Source organism: Trachinotus anak, unplaced genomic scaffold (genome assembly GCF_046630095.1).
Source record: "Trachinotus anak isolate AG129_WGS33_773 ecotype Australia unplaced genomic scaffold, CSIRO_AGI_Tana_v1 ptg000002l, whole genome shotgun sequence".
NCBI classification, from domain to species: domain Eukaryota; kingdom Metazoa; phylum Chordata; class Actinopteri; order Carangiformes; family Carangidae; genus Trachinotus; species Trachinotus anak.
Genome location: NW_027273853.1, coordinates 19,798,947 through 19,803,248, shown reverse-complemented (window position 1 = coordinate 19,803,248; position 4,302 = coordinate 19,798,947). Strand labels below are relative to the sequence as shown.

The 4,302-nt window shown below is 39.9% G+C and overlaps 1 long non-coding RNA gene across 1 annotated transcript; it reads right to left on the bottom strand.

Moving 5' to 3' along the window:
- Window positions 1-1,111: 1,111 nt before the first annotated feature.
- On the bottom strand, window positions 1,112-3,996 carry LOC139627231 (uncharacterized). Its single transcript, XR_011692536.1, has 3 exons — window positions 3,712-3,996; window positions 1,743-1,910; window positions 1,112-1,475 (listed from the first exon to the last, which is right to left on the bottom strand). It is a non-coding gene; the product is annotated as an uncharacterized lncRNA (long non-coding RNA).
- Window positions 3,997-4,302: the final 306 nt, after the last annotated feature.

Sequence of the window (4,302 nt, the reverse complement as noted above, 5' to 3'; positions counted from 1 at the left end):
AGTTCAAATTAACATTGTCACCCTACTGCACTTCCTCTCCCTTCCCACTCTGCTAGCGTGCCAAATACCCAGAGCACTCTAAACCTAATCTGTAGGTGGCTACTGCTAATTCCCTCAGACTGCGCACTTCCAATTCCCCTCACTCCTCTTTACGTGACAAGTCAGAAGACTAAATATTACATGGACTTGAGAGCTCCGAACTGTCAAAAAGATAAGGAAATAATGGGCTGGAGAGCACGGCTGTATGCCCCATTGAGTTTGTCTCCCATGTCATGTCAACCTTTACTTTAGATGTGCATGGATCAATATTCATATGCATGGGGGATGCAATGTTATGCATGGAATGCAAGTGCCATGCAAGGTCCCTCCTCTGCTCATACACACTGTAGGCTACATTTGTATTCAGTTTGAAAATTCATCAAAGCTCCCGCTGAAAGATCCTTATCAATTTGAAACCACTATCCATCACTGCAATTTCAGCCCATTCCACTCTCTGCAGTAAACTGTTCTTTTCAGGCAATAACTGGTAACTGGCAGTGAGTCCCCCGACAATTTTGAATCTCAGCCTGCAGCTGGAGGACAAAACTCATATTGGTTGATCACTGCATTCTTTTTACGTGGCACAAGCTGTGGGCTGTGTCACGGGGACACATGAGCCACCCCACACTCACTGGTGTTTTTACAATCTCTGACCTGAGGAGGGTGAGGCATTTCAAAAGTATGTGAACAAAAATAGCCTCAGACCAAAATATGACAGGCGCGTGTTGATGGGAAATGACCTCATGTAACATCACTGGTACTGTCATTAAGGTGAAATTGTGAAATCTAAAATAGAGACTGTCTGAGAGGGCCCCGCGTGCTCTGTTCTGCTCTGTAACTTCGCTTTGAACTTCCTAAGTGCTTCATGAATGCAAATCAAATCCTGTCTTTTATCATGTTGTCTCACATGGTGAAATTCACTGTGACTGCCAGCATGGGAGATAGCTGTAGCAAAGGCTAATTCAATCACGGGGGCCAGGCCAGAGTGTGAGGGATAGTTTACTTGAGGGTTGCAGCAGTTATCAAGTCAGATGAAACGCCAACACACACCACAACATAAAACAACCAAGCTTTAATGAATTAAAAAAAAAAAAAAAAAAAAAAAAAAAACGGTCTCATCATCCCACTTCTCCAACAGATAACTGAGAGCTGCAGGGCATTTAAGGGGAAAAAAATCACACTGAAGAAAGCAGCCAACGAACATTAGAAAGCTTCATGCTTACTTAATGAATAATTGACCGAATCCATTCCCTTCACTAACACAGAGGCAGACGTGGTTTCTGAAGGTTGTAGGTTGCAGCCTTGTAGCATTTAAAACATTCTACCTTTGTTTCAGTGCTCCCCCCGGAGACAAGGGATGATGGGATTGGGCGGGGATGATGGTCCCATAATGTAATTTGTATGTTCTGTAAGTTGCAGGTTGTCTGTTATTCCTCCTGGAAAAGCAAGTTTAAAAAAGAACAAGAAATGATGGAAGGTAGAGTTAAGAGGACTTGGCACTAACATCAGTTAATAGGCAGTTTATGTCACAGAGTAAGTGCAGTGTTTAAAATGTCTTAAAAATAGACTGTTCAGCAGAAGTCAATGAAATAATTGGCTGAGACGGGCAGGTTTATTAAAAAATGACAGGACAATTAAAATGGATGACTAAGCATCCAGCTCTCTGGTTGCTATTCATCTGTGAACATTTACGGAAACCCTACCCCACATGCTCTCCTGGAAGAGCTGCAAGGAGCCATTTCTGGAAACACCATGACACCCAACAGGAGCAGCAGCTCTGTAGAACCGTTCATTGTTGTGATCCCGAGTATCTGGGTCCCTCAGGATATTTTCCCTCATCACAACCCAAAGGCAAAAAGCAGTTAGAGGAGCTGGATAAATATAAAGACATTTCCCTCATGTATTAGGTATGGCTAATTAGATTTGATCTATGATCCCCTTAAGGCTCCTACCACCTACTGTAGTATTTAAGCTGTGCTGTAGAAACCATAACTGTTTATTAATATAGGTATTAATTATAGAGCAAAGTGTGCAACCTGGTTCAGAATTTACCTTTCCCCAATAATTATGCAGTGGAGCTGCCATCAGGTTTTGAAAATGCCAGTTGCACAAAAAAGACCAACAAAACCAAACCATCTCATTACTGTTCCTCTCTTTAGCCTTTTTACTTTGAACGCCTCGTCTCCTAAAGGCTGATGTTTTGTTCATTGAAAGATTCAGTGGGTATAATAAAATGAGAACAGCAACCACTTTGAAGGAAAAAAAGCCAAAAATAATTTCATGATTAATGCATGGCCTGTTGTTTCAATAGAAAAAAAATGTGCAACTTCAGGGCCGCATCTTGTTTGAGGAATGCTTTTATTATATCAACATCGTCATTAGAGGAGTCTGGGGTTGCCTCCGTGATTAGCACACTAAGAAATGATTATTGATTTGAACAGTGTTTCGTTGTAGCCCCGGACACAGACGACTTTCTATTAGCACATTAAAAGATTCCTCACATCATCAAAAGACACAGGAGATAGTTATTGAAAAATAAAAGAAAATGAAAATTTGCACAGCCTGGTGTCCCTCTCCTTCTGCCTAACCAAGAGGTGAGATTTTAGAGAGAAGCCGTGATAATGTTCTCTTTGAAACACAGTTGAGAGAGTATAACATTGCGTTGGATGCACAATGAAAGTCTTCAGTTCTTTTTCTCAGTTAATTATCCCAGCAAGCCCTAGCCATTAGGCAGGTTTCCATTACTCAACCAGTTCAAGGCTACGAACTAACAGTGTAAATTCAATAATGTGCTATTTATGATACTGAGAGGATTATGAGGGACCAATTTACAGAGAATATGAAGAGAACTGAAGGCTTCCAGATCTGAGCCGACTAATCATGTCTTCAGTTGTGGTGGTCCTGAAGCATCTCCTACTGTAAATGATTTACATATGGGGCCAAACCCAAAGACACTGCCAACGCTCATTATTCACAGTCAGACCACTGGATCCAGCGGATGAATCTTCATTATCTGGTCCTATTCCGACCTTCTGAGCCTTCATTTTCCTTTGCAAATCAAGGAGAATTGTCAGTGATGACTCAGTGTCAGAGAGATTAAAATAGATCCCTTATATTCCTCTCTGTCTCAAAAACACGTTCAACCCTACTTCATTCTTCCACTTCTTCTAATTCTATGAGCCCTATTTTTAATTTTTTCCAGAGTACACTGTTAAATGGCCTCTTAACAAGAGTAGCTCTGGACTTCATGCTCATATATCACATTGTGGCTTCCAAAAAAAGATCTTTATCCAGGCAAAACGCAATGTGGTTCATCCTCACAGCTGTTTACGGAGTTGTTTTCCGGCAGGACCTATCGTTTAAAGAATAATGACGGGGTTTTCACCACCTCCCAGGCCCATAAATTTCATATAGCCTACTTTAGACCTGGCCAAAATGAGTTTGTGCAGTTTAAGGAATTGTACATACGTGGTAGTCTGCACTTTGCTGCTTATATTTGCTATATTTTTTTACATTTGATGTCATTCAAGTGACAGAAATGCAGTTTTGACTATTTAGTCTCTCTGTAAACATATCAAATTTGAGTATGCTAGCAAAGCTTTTTTGTGATTTAGTTGTTTTATGGCTGTAAAATGAGTAGTGTTCGTCCTGGAGGCTGTGAAACGGTCTTACCTGGTGTTCAGCCTGGCAATATCTTTACTGAGGCAGTAATGTCGATGGATATCCTCCATTACTGTTCCTTTCGACACCATCGCTGGCTCAGCAACAGTAAAGGGTATTTGGCGCCCTCATCTGGTTTTTTTTTAAGAGTATTGCAGGCTGGTAAATGGCATGACTGCGGGCAACATCAAAAAGAACTGAGCTTAATAAAAATAGTGATACCATCAAAAGTTTCTAATTGACTTAAACATAAAGCTACTGCTGGAAAAATAAGATTACTGCACTGGATAAATCATAAAATACTGATAACTGCAGTCTGAAACCACAAGTATAGAAAGATACAGAGGAAATACAATTCCAATAAAATTCAAGTTTTGAAAAGCTAAAGCGGAGAAAAGAAATAAAGAAATTAAATCAAAAGAAATAAAATTTCAAAAAGGCTGGGGGCATTAGTTTAATCCCATTTTAGATATGATTGAAATATTTTTGTAGTGATAACCACTGCTACTACTGCAAAGTAAATTACATGCTCCCTATTTAAGACTAATGAATTTTTCTACTTATTAATATATTACATTTTATGACAAATACAATCAAGCCATA